Source organism: Leguminivora glycinivorella, chromosome 9 (genome assembly GCF_023078275.1).
Source record: "Leguminivora glycinivorella isolate SPB_JAAS2020 chromosome 9, LegGlyc_1.1, whole genome shotgun sequence".
NCBI classification, from domain to species: Eukaryota; Metazoa; Arthropoda; class Insecta; order Lepidoptera; family Tortricidae; genus Leguminivora; species Leguminivora glycinivorella.
The window spans coordinates 6,314,227-6,329,920 of NC_062979.1; the positions used below are offsets into that span (position 1 = coordinate 6,314,227).

General features: G+C 35.3%; 1 protein-coding gene across 2 annotated transcripts in view; it reads right to left on the reverse strand.

Moving 5' to 3' along the window:
* LOC125229452 (diuretic hormone class 2) overlaps positions 1–9,817 on the reverse strand; it is a 146,311-nt gene extending 136,494 nt beyond the window's left edge. For both annotated transcript variants that reach the window (XM_048134295.1, XM_048134296.1), the window contains exon 1: positions 9,783–9,817. The gene's annotated coding sequence lies outside the window, so the exon portion shown is untranslated. The remainder of the gene's footprint in view (positions 1–9,782) is intronic.
* Positions 9,818–15,694: the final 5,877 nt, after the last annotated feature.

A 15,694-nucleotide genomic window follows, 5' to 3' on the forward strand; every position in this document is an offset into this window, starting at 1 on the left:
GTAAATAGTTTGTTTCATTCTCAACAAACTTCAAAAATACGACGTCAAAAATGATGATGATGTTGCCGCTTTCCGTCATACAGATAACAAATAAGAAGGTTTATAATAAGAAAGTGTCAGATCACAAGTTTGTTAATCTTTAGTTTGCCAAAGAATAATTATAATTCAACTATGCGAAAATTTCGCAAAGCCAGCGTATGTAAACGTTTAATAGTGGTCCTCTCGCCACAAGACTTTATGGAATGTAGCGAAAATATCTGCCAAATACCCTTGCATACGTCGGTTTACCTCGTATAACATACCATGGGTACAGTCAACAACACAGCTGTAAATACAAAGTGCCAAAATATGTAAACAAAACTTTATTGCCTGTACATTAAGGTGTGTATACATACTTTTGGCACTTTTTCTGTATTCACAGCTGTGTTGTTAACTGTACTAAGGCACTATAAAAGGAAATAAATACGAATCTTGACACGTCCTTTCAAATTGGCTTTTGCTAGTGATGCATGTTTCCTCATAAGTTAGGGGAGGCGTATCCTTACAGGATCATACTACGAGTTTTTGAAGTATTTGACATAATTTACATTTTGTAAGAGGTAGGGCATAGCGTATGATATTCCGCTTTGTGTGGTAGGGCACAGCACAGCAGATATCATCTCGCTCGAATCTAGAGCAGAGCCCAACTGGGGAAGTACCTCCGCCTTACAGAAGAACACAGCCAAATTAGCACTAGACCCTACTCATAGTGTTGTGTTCCTGCCGGTGAGTAAGGCTGCCAGAGCTCAACGAGGCTGTGACGTGCGGTGACGGAAGGACCTACGGAACTAATTTGTTCCGTCTATTGTCCTTTGAGTCGTGTCGGCAATCCAAACCCTCCTTAGAACTTGTACAAGTTTCTAATGGGTTGGCAACGCGCACGTCGCGCACGTGACACTGACGTCTCCTTGAGTTACAGGCATCCATAGGTGACGGTGACCGCTTTCCATCAGGCGGACAGTATGCTTGTTTGCCATCGACGTAGTATAAAAAAAACATTTTCTATAGCGAAAACGTCATGGGAATGTATGTAATTTCTGGTTCTTTAATCTGTATTTATAGGTATTTAAAATAAATGTAAACAAGATATACCCAGCTTAAAGCTCCGCTTGGTTTTGCAAAGTTGTTTAACCGCACGTGCCAATATTGATATCCGAGCAAGCGAAAGATTCCAATATTCAACACATTTTTTTTTTCACCACACCAACACGAACAAAATACTGACTATAAAACATCAAACGAAATCAAATCCATCAATTTATTCAATAATGTATGATTCAAAATCATAATTTATAGGTAAATTCTACCTGCCCGCTTAAGACATCAAGTTAAAATTTGTATGAAATTACTTTGTACTCCTGTGGATAAAATGCAATTTTGCTATCTGTTTTCGCACAGCAAAGAGAGCCTTGACCAATTGGTGTGGTGAAATAGTTATTTGTTATACAAGGGGGCAAAGTTGTATTTTAACGCCGAGTGTGGAATTGAGAAACGAGCAAGTGAAAGGATTCTATAGTTGAACCACGAGCGAAGCGAGTGGTTCGAGAATAGAATCCTGAACTTGCGAGTTTTTTAACACACGAGAAGTAATAGTTATTTGTTATACAAGGGGGCAAAGTTGTATTTTAACGCCGAGTAAAAAAACGAGCTACATAGTTGAACCACGAGCGCAGCGAGTGTAACACAAAACTTTTTTTAACCACGAGAAGTAAAATACATTTGCACCCGAGTGTAACACAAAACTTTTCCCCTCACTATAGCGAAGAAACTACAACGCAAAAAATGCGTTTATCACTGCTTCCAGTAGTTCCACAGGTGGTAAATCATCTTTATTACTAGATTCACCTACTTTTATCAATTTTAAAGCAGTTAATTTGACTTTATTCAAGGTTAAATTACTTTACCCACTAGTGGATAAAATGCGTTTTTACCCGCTGGTATTAAAGGACAAAACACGTGTTTCCGAGCTAGTGAGGGGAAAAATATATTTTTACTTTGAATAGGTACGTAGCACTAATCATTATTACTTTCTACGCCTTTGGCGCCTTCAATTTAATTCATTGTTTATATTTGATTGCTTGAAAAGTTTTGAATAGGTACCAAATGTTTCATAAATTTACATAAATTTCACGAAATGGTTTAACAACAAAATATTCTATGAATAATTTAGTGTTACATTACCAAGTATTGACGAAAAATAGTGTATCATTTCATAACGTTATTTTGCATTGAAAGGCTTCTATTTGAAAAGCTTTCAAGATTTCTTGACCATATACAAGAAATTCCATATATATGAGAATTATATTAGGATTGTTCCAAATTTAAAATCGCTGATTATGGAAAAATTGATGATAATTAATTTCAGGAACAATCATGCACAATACTCGTATACCCATGCAACTACAAAATGCTATAATGCGTTTGTGCGTGAAAAACATAATATTATATCTATGTTTAATGTACACGAAAATATTTAGGTATAGATTTTCGAATATAAAAAGCTTAATCCTTAATTTATATTAGCATAATGGTACTAAGTTATAGGTGCTCTAATGAAGGCATTTTCTTAGCAGTGAATCATCATCACAGTTTCATAGCAAAGTTAATATTAAATTATATAATTAAACTTACTTTATAAACGCTTATAATTTTCTTGATAATTAGGGAAAATTCTCAAAACTCTTATTAGTATTATGGTTTGGATAAAAAAAACTACCATTTTTACCATTCTTAAAAAAAGGAAAAGAACACCTCTATCGCTTTAAATAGGCGTAACTGATACGATGCCTTTGAACGACTATGTGTTCAACCCGATATATCAAAAGAAAATGTATCAAAACCTGTCTAAGGGAAAACTACAAATATAATTTATATTTATACGCGTACCTACATAAACAAATACTAGAAAATTAGTAACTCACACTATTACACTGTATGCAAGATTAAGTTTTTAAGTCCTTAATAGCTATGTTTTTTCATGTCAAATACTATCACATCACAATAAAGGCCTTTTATATGAATGGACTCGAAACATAAATCAAAATTTCTTGTCCAGCGATGCACTCACGGGTAAAATGTGGAGTAGAATATTTTATTTCAGATTTTCCTGTACCTACTGTCAGGCGATGTACAAAGCCATGGAGTAATATTATCAACACTAAAATGAAAAAGTTTTGATCAAGTAAAATATTTAAAGGTTACGACACATGGTAGCCATCAATATTTTCTTCCAAACACATTTCTTCCTTTGAAGCGTATCTTTGACTTTCACGTCCTAAAGCATTGCAAGTAACATGTTTGAAGAAAATATAGAAGAATTTCTATTTCATGAAATTGTATTACAATTAAATGTATTTATTTAGCTGTAATAAATATTACGAAACGTTTCAAAATAAATAGGCAATTTGTACGAAACATGTTTCATACTGAACCTTCCTCATAGCTTTGTCTTTTGCAGATTGTTAGAATATCAGTTCGCTTGTTAATTTTGACGTACATGTATTTTGCTGCTACGCTTCCTTTATTTAAAATAAGTAGTTGGTAATGGCTATAGACTTACAAAAGACAATTTTTTTGGATATTATAACACAAACCATTTTTTTGGATAAGACGAAATTTAGGTAGGTTTTTTTTTTATACTACGTCGGTGGTAAACAAGCATACGGCCCGCCTGATGTAAAGCGGTCAACGTAACCTATGGACGCCTGCAGCTCAAACAGTGTCACATGCGCGTTGCCACCCCATTAGAAACTTGTACATTCCCTTTTGCTGTGTTAAGTACACAGCAAAAAGGAGTGTACAAGTTCCAAGGAGGATAGTTCAAAGGACAATAGACGGAACAAGTTAGTTCCGTAAGTCCTCCTGTCATCAGCACACCGCACCCTCGTTGAGCTCTGGCAGCCTTACTCACCGGCAGGAATACAACACTATGAGTAGGGTCTTAGTGCTATTTGGCTCCGGTCTTCTGTAAGGCGGAGGTACTACCACAGTTGGGCTCTGCTCTAGATTCGAGCGAGACGATATCCGCTGTGCAGTGCCCTACCACACAAAGCGGAATATCATTCGCTATGCCCTATCTCCTACGTCATCTAGGTAGACAGTAAAATCGGCGACTAATGTTAATACCTATTTTGACAACTGATTATAGAAATAGGAACTCGTCAGTTTCCAAAAACAAGTCTCATTAAGGTGGAAATATAAATGTATGATTGATAGAATATAATTTTCAATGATATTTCGAACTCATTTGAATTGAGTCCCTTTGATGCAACAATAAACATACCTAATTTAAAGCACATATCACATCCTCATATGTCGTCAAAAACATATTTCATTGAGTAATTCGTCACCTCATAGCTTTGATGTTAAGGGGAGAAGAAGAAGAGGTGATTTGCCTTTGGCAACACGCTCACTTAGAAATTTGCGGTCAAAACAGGTTTGAGAAATGTTCACGTGGTATAATATGATGACATAAAATATGTGTGCTGTAGTCATTACAATGATTTAAATGTAATATAATTCTATACTTTCACAGTGTACAATAACAATAGTGTGGAATAGAAGTTAAAAATATTGGTGCCCGACGTGGGCAGGAACCCAAGACTAAAGTATGTGTGCTGTAATGATTAGTGATTTAATTTTGACATTTTTATACAGTGTATAATAAACACCCTTCGATTGTCACATGGAAGAACGGAAATCGTAGAGATTCTATGGTACAAACTACACGTTGGGCGCCCAAGTTCAAGTAGCTATACATTGGCACCCAACGTGGGGCAGGAATACAAGACCAAGATATGTGTACTATTATCATTACAGTAATTTGATACCCAGCGTATAAAAATCCTTCGATAGTTACATGCAATAAAAACCGTCGGGATTCCATAGTACAAACTACACGTTGGGCGCCTAACGTGGGACAAGAACCCAAGATAATTATGTTGCCTGTAATCATTAGTGATTTAAATGTAATATTTGTATACAGCATGTATTTGTATAATCTTTAAATTATCACATACGTGCGGTTTCTATAGTAAAAACAACACGTTGGGCGCCCATGTTAAAGCAACTAAATTTTGGCGCCCAAACGTGGGGCGGAACCCAAGACCGCGTAAAGCCAACTTTTATAAACAATACAATTTATTGATGAAATTATAGACGATGTACATACTAGTCAAACTTTATTCACGAACAAAAATGTATCAAACGTTCTGTGCAATTATACCCGGACTTATTAAAAACTTAGGATGTCCCCACACAAACCTACATCGTGGTTTATGAAAACATTTATACATGTAACAGTATTATGTTCTATCATTATCGACTTATGCTCAATCGCTACCATGACGCTTTTTAACATAAATTATCATTGCCACCTCAGTGTCCTACGGTAAAACGTAAATGAATACTAGATGCATTATGACGTTCTAACTGCGATACTTGACCCTATCCTACCTACATCTTATACATGTATCACTGGTTATCCAACGCGTTCACGCGGCTGGTATTTTTAGAATAAAAAAAATATTTCTTAAGGAAAACTTTTGTTAAAATCAATTGTTATTTGTATTATATTGAGATCAATTCAAATTATATCTTTACAGAACGAGCATAACCATTACGCTGAAAATTAAATTGAGTTTGTAATAATTGGATTTGACTTTGCTTCGGTTCCTCGTACGCGAATAATAATATCATAATTATGTAACATAATTTTCTGAATAGCGACATGATTTTCAGGAATGATTAAAACTGATGTTCTTACTTGTGATGTATCTTTTGCTATTTTGGCTGTAGAAAATGTATTGACACGTGTTCAACAAATAGTGTATATGTACATTATTTTGTGACTATCTACGATCATTTCATCATCAATAAAAGTAAACAATTAAGACTACTACACTTACCGAAAAAGCTGTAAATTGTTTGTTTGAAATAGTTATTTTTGGCAATCAATTAAAGTACGTACATTTTATCAGTGCGTCAAAAGGCAAAATATTAAAAAAAAAAATTAAAATAATTACCGGTGAGGTCCTTTCAATAATGATGCAATGCTACAATAACAAATGTATGGTGCTGAAACAGGAATCCAAATAGGCTACGATCGTAGTTTCGTCCAAATTAATGGTATAATTACCCCGTAACGAGGTTAAGTCACACGAAAAATATGTGGGTAATTTCAGCTGCCTCTGTATACAAAACTCCAAGGTTAACTTTTGACTTGATATTTGAAATGTCCCAATAAGTAAATAAATATTTTGTAAATGTACAATATCAGGTAAATCGAAGACATGTTGTTCAGAATTTTTTGATCCCATGTTTAGAACCACATATTACACGCACTTTTTGGTGTATATTAAATTAAGTTTTAATTTGGCCATCAACCGATGTCACTTTTTCTTTTTTTTTTTAATAAAAAAATCTCTTACTATGAAATAAATACACTTATCACTATTCCCAGTCTGACGTCATTTATCCGGTTTATCCCCATTTATGGAAATAATTGTGCGATTAAGTTTTTTACGGCCGTAGAAGGTTTAAGTTGCGGTGATAAAGTTGCTAAGCACTCGCCTTAATGAGAACAGTTAGAGAACTTTACACCGAGTTACGATCTCTTCTATTGAGGTTTTTTTATTGAAAGAATTTTCATTCAGTTCTTTTTACCAATACCTAAGTATTATTACACTAGCTATATTCTTAATTTTTTTTTATTAAAGACTTTACATAAAATCAGTAACTTTTCGAAAAGGGATTGTTGTTACTTCTATAGTACTAAAATAATAATATAATGGGTAGGTATGTATTTAAAAAACTCACTTACCGTATCAAGTTTTCACTGTCAACCGTAAAACCTACATAATTATCCACCATATTTTATAATTAAAAACTCTTGTTTTATTTAAAAGCGCAATAATATAATTTAATTATTTTTACTAAGCTTTCAAGTAGGTAGGTAATTTATAAATATTAAATATTATCTTTGAAAAATATTTTCTTTCCTTTTTAGGGTTCCGTAGCCAAAATGGCAAAAACGGAACCCTTATAGTTTCGTCATGTCCGTCTGTCCGTCTGTCCGTCTGTCCGTCTGTCCGTCTGTCACAGCCGATTTACTCGGAAACTATAAGTACTACAGTGATGAAATTTGATGGGAATATGTGTTGTATGAACCGCTACAAAATTATGACACTAAATATTGGGTTGGTAAGAAAGTAATGAGCGATCGATTGAATTCCACATAAAATTTTTGAGAGAGTTCTAGAATCTTCTATGGTCGAAAGTATATAAAGGGCGAGTCGCACAGTTTCTCGTCAGTCATTCACTAGCTGTCGCCGAGCTAATATAAGGAATAAAATGGACGAATTAAAAGTGCATGTAAGGCATTGCTTACTATATGAATTTCAGTCTGGCCATTCAGCCGCCGAAGCAGTGCGTAATATATGTCAGCGTGTTGCTCCTGAAGTTGTGTCTGAGGCCACGGCGAAACGATGGTTCCAGCGGTTTCGTAGTGGCGACTTTTCATTATCAGATCAACCTAAGTCTGGTCGACCGGTGAAGATTGATGTAGCCAAATTAAAAACCTTAATTGAAGGAGATCCGAGGCTAACGAGTCGTACTCTTGCTACCGAGTTAGGCTGCTCTCATGTCACCATAGAAACACATTTACACGAGTTGGGAAAAAACTACAAATACAGTGTTTGGATACCGCACGAACTTGATAGAGATCAACTAAACCGCCGTGCCGATATCTGCATACAACTTCTGTCTTTTCGCCGCACATTCAACTGGTTGGACCATCTTATCACTGGAGATGAAAAATGGGTCTTATATATAAATCACACACGCAAACGTCAGTGGCTAGCTCCAAACGAAAAAGGAATAGAGGCACAAAAACAGAGCCTCACCCGAAAAAAGTTATGCTGTCCGTTTGGTGGGATATTCATGGTATTATTAACTTGGAACTCCTACCAAGTGGAATGACTGTTACCGCATCAGTATACTGTAATCAGCTTGAAAATTTAAACCAAAAAATCTGTCAGAATCGTGTACAGCATGCTAAAGTTTTTTTCTTACACGACAATGCTCGCCCACACATTGCAAAAGTGACTCGGCTAAAGCTATTGGAGCTAGGTTGGAAAGTGATACCTCATCCACCGTACTCTCCAGACTTGGCACCTACGGATTACGCATTGTTCAGATCGCTAAGCAATGCCTTGAATGAAAAAAAGTTCGATGATCAAGCCCATCTACGACAGTACATAGCTGAGTTTTTTGAATCTAAACCTAAGAACTTCTTCGCCGATGCTATTCATTCTTTACCAGAACGATGGAGACAAGTAGTAGATAACGAAGGCCATTATATTTTTGATAAATGATTAAAATAATAAATTAAATAAAAATTACAATATTGGTTATGATTCGCTCATTACTTTCTTACCAACCCAATAGTAAAAAAAAGAATTGGGGGTGGGGCCCCCCATACATGTAACTGAGGGATGAAAATTTTTTTTTCGATGTACATACCCGTGTGGGGTATCAATGGAAAGGTCTTTTAAAATGATATAAAGTTTTCTAAAAAACATTTTTCTTAAAGTGAACGGTTTTTGAGATATCAGCTCTCAAAGTCGTAAAAAGTATGTCCCCCCCCCCTCTATTTTTATAACTACGGGGTATAAAATTCTAAAAAAAATAGAGGTGATGCATGCTAATTAACTCTTTCAACGATTTTTGGTTTGATCAAAGTATCTCTTATAGTTTTTGAGATAGGTTGATTTAACTGTAATTTTGGCAGGTGTATAAATTGACATAATAAGTTTATTATATTTGCTGCTACGGAACCCTTTGTGCGCGAGCCCGACTCGCACTTGGCCGGTTTTTTACACATCAATTAACAAAATTCCATGAAGTCATGGCTGGTTTCAATTCAAAAGGAGTTTTCACATCAAATAATTAAAAACTTCGCAACAGAAAACTTTTTCGTGTCAACGAGTTTTAAGCGGTTTACAGACGGAACAAAAGCCGTCCTTTGACTATGAGCATTTGTGTAAAGAGATTACCTTCATAATTTAAACAGCAACCCTTTTCTTAATTAGTTCTTAACCTGCCTTTAAAAAAAATACAGGAAAATACACACCACTGAATGTTTGTAAACTGTTTTACATCGCGAAATTGTGTAGAAACTTTGGTTAGTACTCTTGTATTGTGTCGTAATACACATTTAATACGTCTTCTTTTATAACTCGTGCTAAAGTTTTATCCAATTGTAAGTTTTTTCATATTTATCAAACCGTTTAACATCGAATAAATAAGCGAATAAAACACTTCAGACTAATTTATTACATTCTGCAATAGACACTTATCGCAAAAAAACATTCCATGTTCTACTAGTAATATACCTAAATAGCGTGATAAATTAACTTTTTTACGTATAATATATGCCTTAAAAAATATATGTGACACTTTTAACTTCCCTTTATGTATAGTATATTGTAAAGATTTTATTAAAGGGCAGTGTTACTTTTCTATATTCAAAATGTAACCTTTTAACAATAAAAATGTGACACTCCACTCACTAAAATCTTCGTTCTCTGCAGTTTTTTTTTAACAGTTTTATAACTTTTTAGTAGTTTAACTATTACCATAACTTTCTTAACTGAACTTTTATGCGCCGAAAACAATCCTGAAAAAAATCACTTTACACTTTTTTTCAAAAAAATTTTTCGGGCACTGTAGAAAAAACCACTTACCTGACAGCACTGTAGCTCCGACGTCGACCGGCGTACAGACGGCAACAAGTGTTGTGGTGCCGCCGCCCCAGCCTTATATAGAGCCTGACGCCGCCCACCGCAATGGGCGGCGCACTAACGCGTTCGCGATTCAATTTGAGAAATCAAAATTATGCGATAATCGGGTTTGCCGGTCAACGCAGAAATGCGTTAATGTTCAGTGCCTACGCTCGTGGTGACGGATTTTAAGTAGACTTTTTTTTTTTTTTTTCTTAAGTTTTTTTTTATCACGCTGACCATTAAAACTTGCTAATAATTGAAATACGTAAATAAATAAACATTATAGGAGAAAAAGGAAAGGTGGGTTAAATTGTGGCGTAGGCTAGAAGCTGGCAACCTGTCACTGCAATGTCACAATTTCGATTTCTTTGAACCCCTTTTTGCCAAGAGTGGCACTAAAACTTGAGTAGTTCATGTGCATGTATCTATTATAGGAGAAAAAATCTTGTACTTTTGGTCGCACTGAAGCTTAATATGTAGGCTACTACATACCCGCTAGGCCGCTAGGATAACTGCTAGGTTAAATCTGTTTTCTAATAGTTGCCTACTTATATTCGAGTCTCGAGTTGGGATGAAAGTTTTCAGTATTTTATGTAATAAAATTAGTACATTACGACACAAGTGCGTAAAAAAGGAGGTGGCGATAACTTAAAACACGACCGAAGGTAGTGTTTTAAATCGACACGAGTTACGAATTTTCTTTTTCGCACGTGTATCGTACGACGTTTTTCAGTACAGATGGCCATCTGAAGTTTTCACCTGACATATAATGAAACACTACTTCTCACACTAGTGCGTAAAAAAACACCATCTGTATTGCAATAGTACATTTCGTTATAAGTGTGAGAAGTATGTCATTACTTCACGAGTCGAAGTGAAGAATGACATTCTCGCACGTGTGACGAACGACGTTTTTAATAAAGTTGCGAAAAAACACTACTACAACGAAATAAAATGATAAACAATCCGAACTCCCAATTTTCGCAATGACATTGACGCATTTTTTGACAATTCAAAGGCGTATCTTTGAAGTTTTTAAACTTGCGTGCATATTTTCGATTTTGCTATTCATCTAACACAATTTATTTATTTCATTGGGTGCCATATTGACTCTACTTTAAAAACTGATGGTCCTTTGATTTAATCCCGGCAAGAAGGTGTAATATCCATAATAATATTGAAATAAAACATTTACGATTTGGGACGATTGTCTAATAATATATCTACATTTTAATTTGCCTCGATGTATTGCAAATAACATAGAATAATTATGACAAATCGCGTAACATTATTAAGGTTTTTGAACGTGCTTGCATTAAGTTAAAACATGGTAGACGCCTCTACTTTATCAGAAGACGCGTTTCGTTCCATTCATGTTCTGTTTACACGACTCATTATGACCTGTTTTTCAAAGTATAAACCATTTTATAAATTATGTTTAGTATGACTAAAAGTAAACAATTACATATGAAATATCAATGTTATAAACATTAATCACTTAATAGTATGTTTATAGTTTTATTCCGTCTTAGTAAAATAGACTAATATTAAAACAGCTCGGTATGTAGTCGTAAAATGGAACGCATACTTTTTACGCACTAGTGCGTAAAATACAACTTCTCGCACGCTAAACAGCCAAAAAACGGGCACTTTTTGAGCAACTGTGTTAAAAATGTTATTTTACCCGTTGAACTCTTTAATTTTAATAACAAGAGTACCAAAGAGAACTTTAAAAACCTGACGATTGGTTGCGTTGCTCATAGAAAATCTTAATCACGTTTATATTTTCGAATAAACCGAGACCATATAATATATTATCAGCTTTACAAATAAGACAAACAGTACAGATTCTAATAAAAATGTTAGTTCCAAATAGAAACATTGCAGTAGTTTCGAAGAAAAATCGTTACACCCCGATTTGAGTGTGATTTGTTGTCCATTATCGGACTAGTAATTTTGCCCTAATTTTTCACACCAAACGAAATCTGTCAGGACCTTTTTACCCTACTACGGCGAAGAAAAAGAAAGCTTTTTTGGTCTATGGGCGAATCAACTTTTTGACCAACTCAATGACAAGTACAATTTCACCCTGAGTAATGAATTTTACACTTCCATGGTGTATAAAATATTCAAGGCCACTGTTAAACTCATCATCATCATCATCAGCCTATCGCAATCCACTGCTGGACATAGGCCTCCCCAATTTCACGCCACCGTTTCCGATCTTCGGCTGCTCGCATCCAGCTGCTGCCAGCCATCCTGCGCAAATAAACTCAATCCTGTTAAACTCAATAAACCGAAACTTTATTCATTAGAAGTTCGATTTTTTTGTAAGTCCAGAGACATTTTGAGTAACACCAAAGATACTCAAAACTGTCTGTAAAAAGTTGATTCGCCTATAAGTGCAGTTTAGTCCATTGGCTGGACACATCGCAGACATTCTAAACATCGCAGGCCACTTTAGTCAGTTTGATGTCTGAGCGAGGAACCAAGAACAATATTTTTAAACTGACGACCGATCTGGCTCACTCGGTATAGTAACCCTGCTGCTGCTGAGCCGCGGTCCTCGGTTTAAATCCCGGTAAGGGCATTAGGCTACTTGACCCTTTTTTTTTTAATCTGTCTTATATGACTAAGTACTGTCCAATTAACCGAAATAAAATATTAATATATTTTATTATGACCTTAAAACAGCATAAAATATTTTTAAAGTATACTTTTACGTAATCAGGTGAAAACAATACAGTCATGTTAATCTAGAGATTGTTTGTGCATCAGGTCATTATATTCGAAAACAACATTTTCTGACTTTTAAGTATAAGGCATAAAGTTCATTATTTCAGTGATTGTTTTGACATGAATTAAGTTCAATTCGATGACGTCACTACATCGCTGACAGCGTTTTCGGTGGCCAAAATAAAAATAAATTACACAGTCATCATACACGAAAATACGTATTACAAAGATATATCACTTTTTCACCTTATTGCATTGTAATACCCAAAATATACCGTATAATATTGGTTTTTTATGTCTATGTCAAATACTCAGATATTTGTTCCTGAGTTATGGATGTTTTCTATGTATTTATCTATTTAAGTATGTATAATATACATTGTATATCGTCGCTTAGCACCCATAGTACAAGCTTTGCTTAGTTTGGGGCTCAGTTGATCTGTGTAAGGTGTCCCCAATATTTATTTATTATTTATAAAACTTTCATGAGTAGGTGTTGTTCACTAAAAGGACTTTTAGTTGGTTTACTTCTGAGTAAATCTGGGCGCATGGGCCAGCCAATCCCTGACGCTGGTTAGCGATTGACGTAGTAAATTAACAAATGCCTATGTCGCACTTGCGAAAAAGAAATAGTGGTTGCGTATCATTTGATCGAAGCGTGGGCGATGAAGCGATGAGCAACTTCTCTTTGGGCCCTGGGACAGAATAGCTACTAATTTTGGTAAATAAGATATTAATCTATTCATTTTACGACCCCAATAAATGTATATTTGGAACTGTTTTACGACCCCAATAAATGAATATTTAGAACTGACCTATCAAAAGAACGAAATAGTATACAAATCAAATAGGGTAACAGTGGGCCCTGGCCCCGTAGACGAATGGCATTTCTGCGACGCGAAACGAAATCGAAACGCCGCAGAAAAGTAGTCTGGCTCTGTCTGGCGCGCAAGAGCGATAGAGATAGATAACTACGAAAGAGATATTTATTGTGAGCGTTTCGTGAGCGTTTGTGAATTCGGCTACGCACACAGGTTTCATTTAGTGAGCTGTGTGCAATAGCGTCGTGTAAAACGTAAAATTTTCCCACCTTTTTATTCGTAACTTAAGTTTCTTCATCCGATCCAAATCGTATTTCGAGTTACTTACTTGACGTATATCTTAAATTTTAAATCGCTCTATCTTATACTTTTAAACGAGCAATTCTTGTATATTTATTTATTTATTTATATATACCGACGATCTCGGAAACCGCTCTAACGATTTCGCTGAAATTTGTTATGTGGGGGTTTTCGGGGGTGAAAAATCGATCTAGCCTTAGATCTCGAAAAACGTGAATTTTCGAGTTTTCATGAGTTTTTCTTTCGCGTTAGTAAACATAAAATATGACAAAAATATCACCGGACTGTCCACATCGAGTTCAAAACCCTTGATCATGATCAGCAGTGAGATTCTCCCAATCACCTTTCATTTATTGTTTCTTTTTCTAAACAGTAAAACAGACAATATATTTTCTGAAAATATTTGCCATCGACTTCAACGTAATCCTACTTAATATTCTAAAAGCAAACTAGGTTTACTATTTGAGAAAATTACAACTGTCATTGAAGTTTACATGCGACAAAGTGTCTGCTTATTTCAAAAGGGTAAAAAGACTTTTGTACTACTTATGTGCTTATATTTGTGTCTTTATCGTAAGCTATTTTGATCGTAGATTTACTTATTCGTCTTTTGAACACCTTTATACCTAAATATCTAAAAGAGTTAGTTCGAAGGAAAATTACATTGCTGGAGTAAATATTTTATTATTATTATCATTGTCGTTTACTGTGGTGAAAACCTATATAGTTACCAAAGACATATTATGTAACTCCGTATAGACAGCTACAGTTTAAGAAAAAACGTACCTCAGATCCATATAGGAAAAGGTACGGTGGCCTAGATGGCGTTACACCTTTGGGGCATGCTCGGCTAGATGGCGCTAATATAAATATTTGACATTTTAACACATATCAAGCTAATAATATGGGCCAAATTGTCAAACCTGAGGTTTAAAGGTTTAAGCTTGTGTCGAGAGATGGCAGTCTATGCACTTTGATTACATATTTTACTTTGACAGTAGCTCTATAATACTCGATCCTCTTTGATAGTAATAACGTAGGTGTAAAAATCGTACAGTTAGCTATAGTGATAAAATATCTGTAAAAGGATAGTCACTCATATAAAATGACGGATGCAAAAAATGCAGCGGATAGCAACATTAAATAAATAAATAAATAAATAAATAAATATTATAGGACATTCTTAATCAGACCTACACATGTGTGTACAAATTCTGTCAATGTCACTGACGTCACTGTCAGAAACCGTTCTGACAGTGACAATGACAGCCACAAATTCGTCCACATGTTGTTACCGTTATGTGTGCAAACGTCGACTAATAAAGTGTCGTTAAAAGTCATTCTGACAGTGACATTGACAGCCACAAATTCGTACACATTTTGTTACCGGAACGAGTGCACACGACGACTACATTTTGTTATTGTATCAATACGGTCGCATTGTTTGCACGACGTTACCACGCGTTATGTCAAATAAATAAATAAATAAATATTATAGGACATACTTACACAGATTGACTGAGGCCCACGGTAAGCTCAAGAAGGCTTGTGTTGTGGGTACTCCAGACAACGATATATATAATATATAAATACTTATATACATAGAAAACATCCATGACTCAGGAACAAATATCTGTGCTCATCACACAAATAAATGCCCTTACCGGGATTCGAACCCGGGACCGCGGCGCAGCAGGCAGGGTCACTACTGACTGCGCCAGACCGGTCGTCAAAACATTGCCAGTACAGTTAGCTGCAGGCGTCCGTAAAATAATAATGTTTACTGTAGCCGCTTTTTGTGTGATGATTTTCATGTCTGGCGTTTTGAAGATTATCTCAAAACACCTAATTCTTATATTAGTACGAGTTCTTAACCAGATCTATAGTCCCGTCTGGCAGAAAGCATGAAACTTGGCATGTATATAGGTTATAGGGTTATAAGAAAAAATAGAAGTAGGAACACGCCGAGGTGTCAATGTTTCCCCTTCTTCTTCCCACTTTTGTATCCCTGTTTTC